This window comes from Mesocricetus auratus, unplaced genomic scaffold (genome assembly GCF_017639785.1).
Source record: "Mesocricetus auratus isolate SY011 unplaced genomic scaffold, BCM_Maur_2.0 Super-Scaffold_100018, whole genome shotgun sequence".
NCBI lineage: Eukaryota > Metazoa > Chordata > Mammalia > Rodentia > Cricetidae > Mesocricetus > Mesocricetus auratus.
The window spans coordinates 29,164,952-29,182,806 of NW_024429199.1; the positions used below are offsets into that span (position 1 = coordinate 29,164,952).

The following is a 17,855-nucleotide window of genomic DNA, read 5'->3' on the forward strand; positions in this document are numbered from 1 at the left end:
ATTTTGAGTGATACACAAACTATCTTATTTGTACTCTGAAAACACTTATTTTGGTGTCACCTTCAGTGAATAGCTAAATCCTTCAGAGAAATTACTAGATCCCTAGGATTAGAAATTGAAGAAATATTTTAAAAGGCTTCTAATACTATGAAGACTAATATCCATGAGTAGAAAACACGAAAATACTGGTTTTGAACTTGTAAAACTGTTAAAGTTTAGGCACAGGTGAATCATATACAAACTTCTAAATTATCTGTATATTATACTTAATTCCTCCTAGGTCTTTGTTCTTCAAGCTCACACAGTCTGTCTGGAAAGTTAAGGTATTGGCTTCTTTCCTCTTCACAGATTCGCTATGCTGGGGTTTTTGGTTCATTAATATTGGACAAAGATACATAGAGGATAATTTTATACATCAAACATGAGCCCAGGAGATTTCTATAATTTGAACTAGATATAAAAGTGAGGGATAATGAAACTAAAAAAGCCAAGGATATCTGTTTCAGCAGGAGTTGAACAATGGAAATGGGGCTAGGTATTAAAATTATGTCAAGTACAACCAAGTGAAAAAAAGGCCCCTTAAACAGAGGAATTTGCTTTTGATAAGCCATGGACACATTGTTTCCCTGATAGAATCCTGGAACTTACCCAACTGCTATACTGTGTGTGACATTTATAGATGTGAGTAATGGGGGAAACGCATTGCTGTGAGTTTGAGGTACATTTGCATATTGATATGCTAGTCTTTAGTTTGCTTTTCTACATTTCTGTGTGCATGATTTTTCTTTATGCATTTCAGCTCAAGGAGAAATTATCAGGAAACCAAGAAAATAAATCTCAATTTTTGGCTGGTTCATCATTATTTTGTTTTGTTTTCAAATTCGTGAGAGACTCATCAGAAATAATTAGAGGTGGAGGGGAACAATGTCATCATGGACAGGCCATGGGGAAACTGTTATTGCTAGCAACAGAGAGCAATGAGACCACAGAGTCCATGCCTCCAACCATTGATTGCCCTTCAGGTAAGTGCCATGTCACAGCAGGGCTGTGTGACTGCAATAGCTCTTCTAGTCGTTGAAGAAAGTGCTGAGCAGGAACTCTTTGGCTATTGTTTGTTGACCCTCCTGCAATATTGATTGCCTGCTGTGTCCCAAGCTTTTCTCAACTCTGAAAATCATTTGCTTTCCCTTTCTCATTGTGTGGCAATTTTGGTACCTATGTTAGTTTTAACAGCTGAGATGAACACTTTACCCTGAAAGTGTTTGGAAAACTGTATGGCTCAACTGCATTACACATGTTGTACTAGGGTATACTCAGTGCCCTGCGGAGTACAAATAGGCACCATATTATGGTTTTCAAATCACTTTAAGATTCAGTTTTAAATTCATTTGAATCATATTAATGTATCACCAAAATAATAGCTCAACTTTTGTGTTGAAACACAAAATTTAAGGTTCTTTCAGAAAACTAATAAAGAGTTGGAAATTCAAAGTCAGGCAACACCTTAGCTATCGCTACCCTTCTGCATTAAGAAATTATAATTACTTACAAATTAAAAAATGGAAATTACTAAAATGCGGAAAAATCAGAAAGGTTTGTTGTTTACATTTTTCATTAAATACTTTGATCACTTGTCTATAGCATAGCATTCTATTAAATATCCTATAAGGAATTCAAATTACTGATGCCTTAGAACGTTTATTTGAGATTCAGAGTCATTATTTCTAAGTTTACAAAATTCAAAATGTTATGGGTGTATTTAGAAACTGTGCTAATATAGAGAAAATTCCTACATTATAATATGAGCCTTCTAAAAATTGCATTTTTGGTATTTCTAATACAAATTTGTGTGCCTCCTGAGAACAGAATTTCTGATACATTGCATTGCTTATAGTTTTATGATTGTCTGTGTGTGTGTGTGTGTGTGTGTGTGTGTGTGTGTTTGTGCTTAATTAAAGTAGTATTACAACACTTTCCCCTTTCCCTATCCTCTCTCCAGCCCTTCCCAGGTCTTTTTCCCTTAACCCCTCCCACTTTCCATCACTCTCAAATTAATAGACTATTCTTCTTTGATTATTATTGCCTCATATGTATTCATATATGCACAAATATATAAGCAGAACCTGAGATGTCTATTTTTGTTGTTTGTGTATATATAGTTTTAGGGCTGACCATGCTGTATTGGATAACTACTAAAGGGGCTCACCCTTGGGAGATTCTAATTCACCCTCTCGCAGTAGGTACTAGTTTCTTATAGTTCTGTGTCTAGGGGTAGGGCTCCCATGAAGCTTCTTCCTCTTGCATTAACATGTCTATTCATATTACCACTGTTCTTGTCTAATTCATGCAGCCATTATATGAGAGACTGTTTAATAGCAGAATTCGTGGTATTCTGTCTCTTACATCTGAGTCATAGATGCAGGAAGTATGATGTAGATGTAACCACTGGGTCTGGATTCCCCATAATCCATTGATCTCTGTGTTGTGTCCAGTTGTGTTTTCTATGATGGTCCATTTGCTGTAAAGAGAATCTTCTTTGATAGGGGATGATTGTTATACTTATTTGTGTGTACAAGATGGAATTTAAAATATATTAATGGGTTGGGATTGTGCTGGTTTAGCAAAGTATTGGTAGTAGATTATTTTCTAAAGTCCATAATCTCACTAGACTTGAAAAGTTTGCTAGGTTTACATAATGATTTCCCTTCTGTTTAGTAGGCATTAACTCCAATTATATAGCTGTTCATTTCGACCCAACATGTGAGTGCCACTTGTTGCACATTTAGTGTATCCTGCTATGCTGGTTATTGTTGTGGTTCATAGGTGTTACTGTTGGGTAGCAGTATTAATTGCCTCTCTCCCTTGGTGGATTGGATAGTATTTTCTGGTACCATGGGAAGCTCTATGGCAAGGAAAAGGCTTTAAGAAGAAAACAAATGCATGTTGAGCTTGTAGTTTATATACCATATTTTCAAAACACTCTGCTGACTATATAATACAACAATCTAATATTTTGCTTAGAATTTTATAGAACTAATCTTTGGAAGATTTTTCTTTGTACTTACTCTTGTGTTGTACATTTTGGCATTATTTTTATTCCTTTGGATGCCAGATATCACAGGACACATTTCTCTTACTATGCGATCTCTGGCTTTAAACATTGGTGTCATAGGGCCAAAAAAGGCAGTATAATGGGAAGCTGAAATATTCCTGGATTCTAGGCCTGCAAGAGAAGAGAAACCAATGGCATCATATATTAAAGTGACTGACAACCACATCAATATATTCTACCAAACTCAAGCTCATGCCATTTTCCTACTGTGTAAAATTTGCTACAACATAGTGGCTTCCAACAGCAAACTTTTTATTGCCTACAGTTGTTTGGTTGGATATTTGAAGCTTTATGTTGATGCCAATGACTTACCTCTATTTTGTGTGGTCATCTGGTATGGTTTGACTGAGGCTCAAAGAACAAAGGTGGTCTCCTTGTCATTATCAGGAGCATTTATTGTCATACTGAGACATACCTTCAATATGGCTTTTTTTCTCTATCAAATAGCACATTCACTGTGACATTTCTTATCCTGACTTCTTTATAAGGGAGCTCGATTCCAGGAACCAGGGAAGACATAATATGTCTCCTTCAGGTAGATGGTTAGGACTTCCTGTCTGCAATAGTTCTTCTGATGAAAGCAAGTCATAAAACCAGTCCAGTTCAAAAGATGGACAAACAACCTCAACTTCCTGATGGGAGGCACTGTAGATAGATTTCAAAGAGACGTGGATAAAGGGAGGGATGATTTATGGCCCATGTTTAACAGTTTAGAACGATATCCTGGTCAGCTTCCTCCTAGCTGGTTCCAGAGATGTCTACAATTACTACAATGCCAGCTGACTTTAGACATGTTATCACCAGAGTAAAGCAGCCTTAGCAGTGACATATAATACACTTCTGTATTTGAAATTATATATTTAGAATGACCTAGTAGCTTTATTTTAAAGTTGAGTAAGAACTTTGGAAAGATCTTGTGTAAGAGTACTTGAGGCTTAAGTCTCTTAAGCATAGATGCTCACCTGTACCAATATCAAGGATTAGACATGTCCATAGCTGGTAGTTCACTCCCATTAGATCTTGTTTTCATTGTACTATGTTGTCTATGAAGGGGACAGATGGATCCTGGAAAATGATGGTTGCCTGTAGTAAACTTAATCAAGAAGTGACTCCAGTTGCAGCTGTCCTGTCAAATGTTGTTTTTTTACTTGAACAGATTAATACATTTCCTGGTATACAGTATGCAGGTACTGATCCAGCAGATACCTTTTCCTTGATACCAGCCTGTAGGGACCACCAGAAGCCAATTTGCTTTCAGCCGAGAAGACCATCAGTATACTTTACTATTTTAAGGGTATATTTGTGTCAAAACTTAGTTTGAAGTGCTCTTAATCACCTGTGTATTAAATAAAATGTTACACTGGGCCCCTATATTGATGACATTATGTTGACTGAGTCAAGTCATCAAGAGGTAGCAAAGAATATATGTGTTATTAAAGTTAAATGACTTGTCTGCCAGAAGATACTGTGATAATCAATATTTGTTGTTAACTTGACAGAATCTGGAATCATCTGAGACAATCCTCTATGTCCACCTGCGATTGATTTAGATTAGGCTAGCTTCTGAATATACTTGTGAGAGATTATCTTGACTAGGTTAATTAAGGTGGGAATATTCACCCTAACGGAGGGCCCTGCTTGGGTCCTAAAAGGCATAAAAAGGAGGATTCTACATGAGCATGAATAATAATTGTTTTCTGCTTCCTGAATGCAGATGCAAGATGACCAGCTGTCACCAGCTTCTGCCACCAGGTCTTGCATGTCGTGAAGGACCATACCCTAGAACAATGAGTCCAAGTGAAATCTTAAGTTGTCAGTCCATCCATCCATCCATCCATCCATCCATCCATCCATCCATCCATCCATCCATCCATCTATCTATCTATCCCTCCCTCTACCTACCTACATGATGAATAATTTGGGGAAAATTGCAAAATTTCTAACTTATTAAATTGGTCAAAATCACTCATGCATGCATTAGGAGCAGGGCCTAAAAACCCTGCTGTGCAATTTCAGTAGTTTTCACTGAGTTATGAGCTTAATGCACATTCATTTGTTACAGAAACATTGCACAGGACAATGGAAATAGCCTTTATTTCTGAAATTTTTGTAATTATTAACAAATTGTTTATAGTGAATTAGTCAATAGGCACTTGCTCTTAGCATACCAATTTTGCAGTCTTTGTTGGTACAGAATTTGCATGGATGTTTTTACACCAAGGCCATCATCTTTCTAGAAGGGAAATTTATGAGACCATTTGGAACTAATGTGGGGCTCAACTCTGTTTTCTCAGAATGCTTTTTCTCAGAAATGGTTAGAGTTAATTTGATTCATTCATAGAAAATGATTCACAAACAATCTTTGAAAAGTCAGTGTTTGTTTGGTATTGGCCATATAATACAGAGCACTTGTATGTAAGTGTGTGTTCAGTGTCAATATCAATAGGTCTTCCAGATATAATTGGGTTGGACCTGGCATTGGTTTGAATGTAACTCAATGTTTACATGGCAGCTTAAGTAGCAGTGTTGGGAGGTAGGGTCAAATCAGGGATGTTTAGGTAATGAGGGAGCTGATTCAAAAATGGGTTAATATTGTTGTAAGAAATAGTATGTTAGTCCAGGAATGGGTTTGTGGTAGAAGTGAGTTTTATCATTTGTTCAATCTCTTACCATTTTGCCTCCCCACAGACAATGAAGTAAAATGAAGACTTTTATCATAGTCTAGTGAGTGGCATGGTAATGCAATTTCTAACTTCCAGATTCAGAACCAAGGGAACTTTTATTGCTCAAAAACTACCCATTTTGTGGTATTTTGCTAAAGTAACACAAAACAGTCTAAAACAGGTAAGACTTGGTTCTAGTGTGGTACTCTTTCAAGTTTTTTCACAGGATTCTAATTCTATTTAGAAACAAAATTGATAAGAATATGTTAGGAAAAAGGAGATAAAGGGAAGTAAGTCATAAACACTGTAGTTTGGGGTTCTGTTGATCTTCCCTGTAGGATGAGAGCAACGAAATCCCCACCTATCCTTTGGGGAAAGACACTTGAGGACAAGAACTGATGTGCTTTGAGAGGGATATGGTTACCACATATGTAGTAGGTTTAATATAGTGAAGAAATACTGAAAGCTGTAAAAAGTTTCATGATAGTTTATAACCACACATCACTCCTATCCTTGAGACCTATTCAAGCTACAACATCTCCAGAGATCTATTAGCTATGACAATTAATTTGTTAGTCAGCATTACAGAGTAGATTATTCCTGAATTAGCCTTAGAAAACGAGTAGTTCAAGTATTAAACAGGTAAGCAATGCATGCTAGGCGAGCTCACTCCCACATATACACATCATAGCATGTACACATACACCCCCCTGCACATGCACACTCACACACATGTGAACACCACACACATACACCACATACACACACCACACACATGAACATGCATGCACACTGACACAACACACACTTGTGCATGAGTGAGTACAAGTCTGTGTATGTATGTGCACACACACACACACACACACACACACACACACACACTGCTGTATGCAATGCCCTGATCTTGTATGAATATTGTCTAATGATTGTGGAGAAAATACATAATTTTTTATTTTTTCTTCTTTGTATTTCTTAAGCCAAAGGCAGTGTTCCTACTTTCATTAAAGATTTATTAAATTCAAAACTAAGGAAATTGAATGTAAGAAAAATAATAGCTAGCATTCTCTTTAGGCCTTTCACATTAAAATAGCATTAAAAAGGATGAAAACAGAGCAAATTTAATTTGTTTCCCTGATTTCTCACTCCTTTATTCCTACTTTCTGTCTTCTATTTATTCCCAGTAGAACGAGATTGGGTTTTCTCTTAACTCTCAAATTCCCTCACTTTTGTTGGTTTAAGCGATACCCACAGGGGACATTTTTCAAAGTAGTATGCCAGGATTTAGCTGTGGGAGGCCCATTAATACACCACATAGAATTTTACTCCCCATAATGGAATTTAAAGAGAGCTATTTGTTTTGACTGTGTTCTTTGTGTATGCCTGAAGGTTACCATAGTAAACCCCTGCCTTGGCAAATGTGTAGTCAGAAGTTTCAGGGTTAAAATGGCAGTGGGCAAGGGAGAAGGCAATTCCAAAATATCTCATAAGTGAAATCCTGGTAAAAAAGAGAGGGTCTCTGTGGTCTGCTTTGTTCTGATTTTGATTTCCTTCACTGGGAATGGAGAACAAATGACTCTTGTTCCCAACTCCTCTCTCAACAGCATCAAGATCCTCACCTTTCTGGTTCTTGTTACAATGTCTTCTTTAACATATTATTAGGTCAGTTTTCTGCCTGGGAATATTTGATTTCTTGGTTGTGGTTCCAAATGACCATGGGAATTAAAGCTTAACATGTAGCTACCATGCATGGAATTTGAAGTTGGATGGTTCTGCATTCAGATTCTTAAGTTGCTACTTCTGATTGGCTGTATCAACTTGGGCAAGTCAACGAACTTCCCTGAGCCCTGCTTTCTCTCAATTTACTTTTCTAAAATAAAACAGTCCACATTTTGGGGTGGACTGTCATAAATTTACTTGATATGAAGAGAAGCTTTCTAAAATACTTCCTGGCCCATGGGAAGCACAGATAAATGGTGGCTTCCCATATGTATTTAAACTTGTACTCAGCTTGGATAAAATAACCAAAGGAGACATATGTTCTCTTTTATTATGAGATATATTTCACCACGTTCTTCAAAGACAAGAAAATAACAATGGTGATGGTTGCTGTAGATACGCAGCTAAGCAGGCTTCATTTGGCTCTGCCCGAACTGTGTCTGAAGTCTGTCAAGTACATCGGAATAATGCAACATCCTCTTCTATTGTGACTGGATGTTCGCATTATGTCTCCATGATTCATGCATTGGAGGGGGAAATTGAATTAGCTGAGGAGGGAAATAAAAAATTTAAGAATAAGTTTAACAAGATCAATTCTTTTATAATTGGAGCGTTTGCTCTCAGCCTTGAAAAATAGCATTTAAAAAGGTGTTCATGGTCTGTGACTATCATTTGTAAAGTGAAAACTAAGTTTGGTGCCCAAAGGCTCAGCTGAAAATGGTGTCTTTGAAGGGACTTTTTCATTTCACAGGGAGAGCAGCTTTATAGCATGCTGTCCCTTGCGCTGCTATTCCTGCTTTAAATTAAATATGGAAGTGCATCACATGCTCATGTTCTCATTTTTACATTATCTGTATAACATTGTTATCATTTTTTTATAAAATAATACGGGTAAGTTTATAAATTAACTCTCTGAAGTTCAGCAAGCCTTATGTCACTACTTGTTACATGTGTAACTTTAGCTAAACTATTTAACATTTCTCAGCTTCCATTTTTGTCATCTGTCAAATGGGACAGTAATTCATTTTGTAAATGTTTTTTAGGAAGTACTAATATTTACTGACATTTTCTTACAAGATAGTGTGATAAATATAGACTTCAAAGCTGGGCACCCATATATAATCCTGCTATTTCTCTGATTTCTTTGATGAATTACAAGGTAGGGGAGATTAAGTTAATCTTTCAGGAAGGGAAAGGCCATCAACAAAACCTACAGGTAGTTTTGTGCCTGCTTGGATAAGCAAACAGAGCAAGGAACAAGAGAACAACCTGGAGAATGATAGAAGTAAGGTGCTTGTGCCCATGAAGTAGAAGTAACAAGCCAGGTTCCAGTAGAAATCTTAAGAAAGTCTGGAAGCATTGGCGTCTGTCTTTTTTGGAACCCTAGGCAAATGAATTGTTATAAAAAGCCTCATTGCACTACTTGAGAGATCATCTGTAGAGATGGCAAGAAGTCACAAGACAAAGAAGAGACTTGTAGAATGTGGAGAGGAGAAAGGCCCAGCTATTATGGCAGATGCATTGTTATCTGGACTAGGGTGGTCCTCTGGCCACTTCCATTAAGATTCCATTTAGATGACTTTCACCAACAACCTGATTATAGATTTATTTTAGATAATAATAAGACCAAAGGAGGAATTGTAGAAGAAACAATCAGTAACCTACTGTGTTATGTGACATAATTGGATGACTATAGCATTGCGAGAACTTGTACAACTGTTGTTTTGTATGCATTTCCTTATTCTTTTATTTTTTTTCTCTCTTACATATTATGATCCCTAGAGGTCATGAAACTTTTTACACTCTGTCTAGAGGCTTTATAAGAGAGATTGCTTACTCATGCAACCTCAAGGACTGCACTCAAGGTTCCATTGTTTATTTGTCTATTCATGCCTTTCACCTATTTATGGAGCTTCAAATCTATCAGCTAACTGAATGTCCTATTTTGAAAGCTTTTCATTGAATTCATGGCATTATTCTCTTTAATAATTTTAGTAACTACCTATGTAGTATAACATTCTCTGTTTTATTGTGACGTTTCCTTGACAGGTGTTATTTCTGTTACCTGTCAGCATACTTTCTGCTTTACTGTTAGGTGATCTCATCATCCCCAAAACAACAATTGTGTGTGTGTGTGTGTGTGTGTGTGTGTGTGTGTGTGTGTGTGCGTGCTTGGTACAACTTCCCTTCTTACTGTTTTCTACCTTCCAAATATTTCATATTCCTCCAGCTTTCACTTTAGTTCCAAATCATTTGTGAATCTTTTCCTAATATCTCCATAGTTTTTCTTCATGTCTATATTTCCATAAGACTAATATGTAACTTATGCATCTTTTTATGGCTAATTTTGACTGTTAATTAGATTGAGAGGAGCCTAGATAGCAAAACAGGTCTCTGTGTGTGCTATTATGGATTTTTTAAAGAGTCAATTAGATGCTTAGGGATGATATAATATAATTCATTAAAGAACTCAAAATCTGAATAGATTCTTGAGAGGGTGCTGAACTGTGGAAGGTAGTACCTCGTTAAGGGGAATGACTCAGTAGAACGCATCCTTGGGCTACATATATCTTGCCTATGCTCCTTCATGTTTCACTTCCCTGTTTCCAGTCTACCATGGTGTAAACCGCTCTGTCTTTCATGATGTTCCCAGCCATGATGGACTGAAATCTCTGCTTCTTTGTCCACCATAAATGATGTTCTACCCAAATCCACTGGGACAAGCAACCATGGACTGAATCATTTTCAAGTGTAAATAAAAACATTTTGTTATAAATTTGTTCTCTCATGTATTTTGGTCACAACAATGAGAAAGCTTAAATATCTTTACACATTATTTTAATGTTTGCTCATGAGTAAATATTACTGATTAGAAACCATTATAGATAGAAGTTAGTTTAATATTAAAATATTCTTCATCCTTTCATGAGGCCCAATTCATGTGGGTAATATTAAGGTTTAGGATAACATTTGAAAATTGTACATAATAGTTTCATCTATTCATACATAGAAAGTAAAATTTCAGGGGGCATAAGAAGACCCTTATCTTAGTGGAGAGGGAAAATCATTAATGGCGTTATCTTGAAGGAAGTTTAGCCTGTAGATGCTAGAAGCCATAAAAGTAGTTTATTAGACAAAGACAAGCCTAGTTTCTCCCTGACTTTTATTTTTGTAAAATGTAATTTGTCCTGTCAAAAATTAAATTAACTTGGTACATTTGGTGTTGTCAAGGGATATAAAGGCAGAAATAATGAAGACTTAACAAGCTAGCATGTTTGGTGACTTGAGGGGAGAAAAGCCCAAATGAGAGCAAGATGGGAGACTAAGGAATGTCTTTATGGAGAAACATTTTCACAATGAGTGGCCAGTTGGCAAAGGAGGAGAAACAATGAGCTTCCTTGGTTTCTAACTTTGGAAACATTTATAACTATACCAAGTTAGGGAACATAGACTATGAAGCAAGCAAGTGTAATGGGGGATGATCAATTACCTTGTAGAGTCATTGAACATGAATCATCTGACGAGTATGTAAGTGGGAATCCATGAAGGATTATGGAATATAGGTATAAAGCTCAAGAGAAAATTTGAAGTTGTGAATTATTACCATATATATTAATTAAATTCTTAGAATTAATGAATTCTCTCCTAGAAAATTTTGGCTAAGAACAGATCAATGAAGACTGATGATGTATGGAGTAGAAGAGACATCCTCCAAATTGGTAGGTATCAACTGTGAAATACTCACAAAGAGCACAAAGCCCCAAGATTTACACTGGATTTTGACACATCGAATATTTAATTGAAAGTTCAATGTTTTCCTCTGGGATGAAGGTGGAAGCTGCAAAAAAAAATGTAGGGTAAGCAGGGGAGAAACTAGTAAAGTATGGTTGTGAACATATTAGTAATACAAACAGTTGTCAATGAGCTAAAGTATCTTCACTATGTTAATTTTGGAGGGGTCTGAGTAGACACTGCAGTTAAGGGAAGAGAGAAGGTGTAGAGAAATTTCTAATATCTAAAAGTGGGTCTAAATTCTTTCTTTGAAAAACACGTATTTTCAAAATCATTATATTAAAATCATGATATGAATAGGTAATTGCCTATTATATATTTGTGGTTAGGAAAAAATCTGTGTTTTAGACAAATATGTGGTTTTCAATATATTTATTTTTCCTTCCTCACTGATTCAAGCAACAGAAGATCCTATGCCATGAAAAATGTTTAAGAAAAAAAAGAATAACTTTATTTCACTAGTCTTGATTTGTTTTTAGAAGTACCTGAAACAAAGTATATCAGTATATTTTACTGGCCATGAGTCTATGCATACAATTCTCCTGGACTATGAAGTTATTAAGTAAACTTATTTTCATAATGTTTATCTGTCCCACTACAGACATTAAAATGATAGATTTTGACTTTCAATAATGAAAACCAAATACATTGATAGAGAATGTGGAAATAAATTAAACAATAAACCGGATGATAAAATGCTTAATACTTTAATTTATTCAGGAAGAAAATAACATTTTTTCTACCAGGTATATTTTCATGAAGAAACAAAAAAAAGCCTGTGATAATAAATGTTTTCCTTTTATGTTATACTTTATTATAAAAATGTAGTAAAATATGTAGTTTGGTTTAGACAGAGGGTCCCTCAAGGGCCTTGGTTGCAGGGACAGTTATATAGGTATTGGAAATGTTAAGAGGTTACAGGGTGGCGAAGTGCCTTCCAGTCTTAAGGGAATGGTGCTTGCAGGGGACTTTGAGATCAGGGCCATCTTATTTCTGCTTTTTTTCCATTTCCTGCCCGCAGTAAAGTGAATAGCTTTCTCTACCACATGCTCCTTGCTAGGATGTAGTCTTTGTCTACAGGCTTCACCCAACCATGGACTGAAACTTCTAGGACCAAGAGCCAAAATAGACCATTTACATTTTATAAACTGATGGATCAGGGATAGCAAAGCCATGCTATTTCATAATAAAATGATTTCAGCTGTGATCATGGCATCCTCATCCTCTTGCCTCTCATCAGTTGGACTTTACCTAACATTTTCAACATTCATAGATCACCAAGAGGCATTCTATATTTCTAATTTGTTTGTTTCCACAGTTAAACCAGAAAGCCAGAATGACTGGACCACTACCCCTATCTGATACTGGTTGGTGAGAAAAAAAATTCAACTTACTTTTCACACACAGCAAAATACAAAATCTCCGCAGCTTAAGGCACTATTTCATTCAACTCAGGTGGCTGTCATTGTTAGCAAAGTGTCCTTTGTCTCTATTCCTCTTAGTTGATCTTAGGGAATAAATTTGACATATGTGACATGTGAACAATTTACTACTTTTTGTTAACTTACTAGCCTTGTAAATTATAAAGTAAATAGGAAAGTATCTTATTACATAAGTTGGGATAAACTATTTTTTATGCTAAATGTTAGGCTTGTCCCAAGAAGATCGCTCCCCCATCTGTGTGTGTATATGTATGTGTTGTCTAGAACTATGTACACATAAAAACAGCACAAAAATTATGTCTGTAAAGCACACTGAATACATGACACCAGATGGAGGCTGTATAAGGAGCCCCGACTCACTCCACAAAATTCTGTGACCATTAAGATTTTTGAGTGGCTTTATGTTGAAGTTTTTATCTGCAATGAACATCTACAACTCAAAGAAGCTTTCTGTTGGACAATTCGATGGCATAATAGGAAAGGGTGTTATTTCCTAGTTGTCAAGCAGAGAATTATGGAGTGGAAACTTAGAGGTAAAGCTGAGTCAGATTGGAACATTCTTGAAATTGAAACACACTGGAAGCTGAGAAGTTTGAGATTAGCATGGGATTCATAGTACGATCCTGACCCACACACAGAAAGAGGGAGAGAGACAGAGAGACAGAGAGAGAGAGAGAGAGAGAGAGAGAGAGAGAGAGAGAGAGAGAGAGAGAGGGAGAGGGAGAGAGAGAGAGAGAGAGAGAGAGAGAGTCAGAGAAGAAATAAACAAGTATTGAAGATAAGTCAAGGAAGATGAAGAAAGCAATTTCTTGAGAATTAGGAACTGTGATCACAATAGCTGGGGCCCAGCTGGGAACTGGAGTGAATATATAGTGGGAATGTGCTCTTGGAGGATTTTTGTCTTGGAACATTGTTCAAGACTATGCTTCTGTTTTATCTTGTGTATTATGTTTCCCCCAAGATGATTCTAACTTTTTGATACTAGATACAGAGCTCTGTGTGAAACATCTTTGAATAAAGTTAGGTATTAGTATAGGGGAACATTTTAGGCATAATTAAATGAAACAGCAGGGAAAAAATAGTAAGAACATTTCAACCAAAGTTCATCTAATGTTGTGATTATTTTCTTCTGATTATACAAGAAGTGGATGAAAAAACAAACCAAAAAGCACAAGAAATGGAAGAAAAAACAAATGAAAAAAATTCATAAAATGCAATAAATGGACAAAAAGATAAACCGAAAATTGCAAGAAACGATTTAAACAGTGCAAGGGTTGAAAACTGAAATAGAGACAATAAAAAAACACAATCTGAAGGAAGGCTGGAAATAGAAAAGCTGGGCAAACAAACGGTCAGGTACTACAGATACAAGAATTACCAACAGAATACAAGAGATGGAAGAGAGAATCTCAGGTGTTGAAGATACACTAGGAGAAATTGATTCATCAAGCAAAAAAAAGACAGACATTATCTGAGAGTTAAAGGTTGGAAAAAGATTTCACAATCAAATGGACCCAAGAAACAAGCAGGGGTAGCAATCCTAATATCTAACAAATTAGACTTTAAAATAAAATCAAACAAATCCCTAACACAAAACATCCAGGAAATATGGGACATCTTGAAAAAACCAAACCTAAGGATAATAGGTATGGAAGAAGGTGAAGAAAACTACCTCAGTGGGGCAGAAAACCTATTCAACAAAAACTTTCCCAACCACAAAAGGCCAAGCCAATGAAGGTACAAGAAGCTTACAGAACACCAAATAGAGTGGACCACAAAAAAAGCAATTGAAATAGACCTATAACACCTATGGAAATAGAAGCAGTCATCAAAAGTCTCCCAACCAAAAAAAGCCCAGGTCCAGATGGCCTCAGTGCAGAATTCTACCAGAAATTCAAAATGCAGCTTATATCAATTCTTCTCAAAGTATTCCACGCAATAGAAGCAGAAGGGTCTTTGCCAATCCCCAAGCCACACAAAGACACAACTATGAAAGAGAACTTCAGACCAATATCCCTCATGAACATTGATGCAAAATACTCAATAAAATACTGGCAAATCAGATCCAAGAACACATCAAAACAATCATTCCCCACAATCAAGTAGGTTTCATCCCAGGGACGCAGGGATGGTTCAACATAAGAAAATCCATCAATGTAATCCACCATATAAACAAGCTGAAAAACAAAAATCACATGATCATCTCACTAGAAGCAGAAAAAGCCTTTGACAAAATCCAACACTCCTTCATAATAAAGGTCTTGGAGAGATCTGGGATAACAGGAACATACCTAAATATAATAAAAGCTATATACAGCCAACATCAAACTAAATGGACGGAAACTCAACGCAATTCCACTAAAATCAGGAACAAGACAATGCTATCCACTCTCTCCATACCTTTTCAATATTGTACTTGAAGTTCTAGATAGAGCAATACGACAACAAAAGGAGATCAAGGTGTTACAAATTGGAAAGGAAGAGGTCAAACTTTCACTATTTGATGATATGATAGTTTACATAAATGACCCAAAGAACTCTACCAGGAAACTCTTACAAGCTGATTAACATCTTCAGCAACATGGCAGGCTACAAGATCAACTCAAGAAAATCAGTAGCCCTACTATCTACAGATGATAAAAGGGCTGAGAAAGAAATCAGAGAAACATCACCCTTTACAGTTGTCACAAACAACATAAAATACCTTGGGGTAATGCTAACCAAACAAGTGAAAGACCTGTGTCACAATAACTTTGAGTCTTTAAAGAAAGAAATTAAAGAAGCCCTCAGAAAATGGAAAGATCTCCCATGCTCTTGGATAGGTAGGATCAATGTAGTAAAAATGGCAATCCTGCCAAAAGCAATCTACAGATTCAATGCAATCCCCATTAAAATCCCAGCACAATTCTTCACAGACCTTGAAAGAACAATAACCAATTTTGTATGGAAAAACAGAAGACCCAGGATAGGCAAAACAACCTTACTCAACAAACGAACATTTGGAGGCATTACCATCCCCAACCTCAGTACTATTATAGAGCTGTAGTTCTGAAAACAGTTTGGTATTGGCACAAAAATAGACAGGTAGACCAATGAAATCAAATTGAACACCCTGATATTAACCCATACATGTATGAACATCTGATCTTAGATAAAGAAGCTAAAATATACAGTAGATAAAGAAGGCATCTTTAACAAATGGTGCTGGCATAACTGGATGCTGGCATGTAGAAGAATGAGGATAGATCCATGTCTATTGCCATGCACGAAACTGAAGTCCAAGTGGATCAAAGACCTCAACATAAATCCAGCCACACTGAACCTCTTAGAAGAGAAAGTGGGTGGTACCTTGAACAAATTGGTACAGAAGACAGCTTCTTGGACATTATACTAGTAGCACAGACAGTGAGGTCAACAATTAATAAATGTGACCTCCTGAAACTGAGAAGCTTCTGTAAGGCAAAGGCCACATTCAGCAAGACAAAAAGGCAGCTGACAGAATGGGAAAAATATTCACTAACCCCACATCTGACAGAGGGTTGATCTCCAAAATTTACAAAGAACTCAAAGAGCAAGTCTCTGAAACACCAAAGAATCCAATTAAAAAGTGGGCTACAGAACTAAATAGAGAATTCTCAATAGAGGGAGTCTAAAATGACTGAGAGGCACTTGAGAAAGTGCTCAACATCCTTAGCCATCCGGGAAATGCAAATCAAAACAACTCTGAGATACCATCTTACTCCTGTCATAATGGCTAAAATAAAAAACACCAACATCAATTTATGCTGGAGAGGTTGTGGTGAAAGGGAAACACTCCTCCACTTCTGTTGGGAGTGCCAACTTGTACAACCACTTTCAAAATCAGTATGGATTTCCTCAGAAAAATTGGAATAAACCTACCACAAGACCCAGCAACTCCACTCTTAGGCATATATCCATAAGATGCCCATTTTTACAACAAGGATGTCTGTTCCACTATGTTCATAACAGCATTTTTTTAACACCCAGAAATTGGAAGCAACCTAGATGCACCTCAACTGAAGAGTGGATAGAGAAAATGTGGTACATTTACACAATGGAGTACTATTCAGCAGAAAAAAAAACCAATGGAATCCTGAAATTTGCAGGCAAATGGATGGCACTAGAAGAAACCATCCTGAGTGAGGTAACCCAGTCACAAAAAGAGAAACATGGCATGTACTCTCTCATGTATGGATTTTAGACATAGATCTGTGGAGTGCCAGCCTACAATCCCATGGCCAGAGAGTCTGGGAAACAGAACCTTCATTCATTGGCTGATGGAAACAGAGGCAGACTCCCACAGCTAAACACTGAGCTGAACTCAAGAAATCCAGTTACAGAGAGGGAGGACTGATGAGCAAAGGGGCTAAGACTGGGCTTGTTTAATCCCCAGAAACAGATGACCTTACATGGGTTAGCTCTTGAATCCCAGACTGATGGCTGGGAATCCAGCATGGGACCGATCCAGACACCCTGAATGTGGGTGTCAGTGAGGAGGCCTAGGTAATCTATTGAGCCTTGGGCAGTAGGTCTGTATTCATCTCGGGTATACAAATGGACTTTGGACTCGCATCCAACAATGAGTGATGCACTCTCCCCCTGGACTCTTGGGGGAGGGTCTAGGCCCTGCCTTGGATGAAATGACTCTGGACACCCCCCCATGGAGGGCCTCACTCTCCCTGGGGAAATGAGGGAATATTGGAGGGGTTGGTGGGAGGGCGCAGGTGGAGGGGAGGGAAAGGGAGAGGTACCTGAAATCGACATGTGAAGTAACCTTGTTTCTAATTTAAATTTAAATTAAAAAAATAAATATAAAAATACTGCTCAGAGTTTTATAGAATTTGAATGTTGTGCAGATTCATGGATCCCTTTTGGGGAGAGTGTTGATGAAATAATAATGTGGTTTTCATTTTAAGCTCCACCTTGTTGTTACGTATAGAGAAGGGGGTGGTGTGTGTGTTAATGTGCAAATTGGTTCATGTGTATGGTGGTGCATATGTATTGTTCAGGGGGGTCAAAGGTCAGTATTGGGTGTTGTAATTCAACTGCTGGATAACATATTTATTGGTAGAGGGTCCATCATTGATCTGCCACCCACCAATCAAGGTA

At 37.0% G+C, this 17,855-nt stretch overlaps 1 long non-coding RNA gene across 1 annotated transcript; it reads left to right on the forward strand.

Annotated features, from left to right (window-relative positions):
* The first annotated feature begins 832 nt into the window (after positions 1–832).
* On the forward strand, positions 833–12,650 carry LOC110340117. The gene is made up of 3 exons (XR_002381901.2): positions 833–1,022; positions 11,141–11,210; positions 12,602–12,650. It is a non-coding gene; the product is annotated as an uncharacterized LOC110340117 (long non-coding RNA).
* Positions 12,651–17,855: the final 5,205 nt, after the last annotated feature.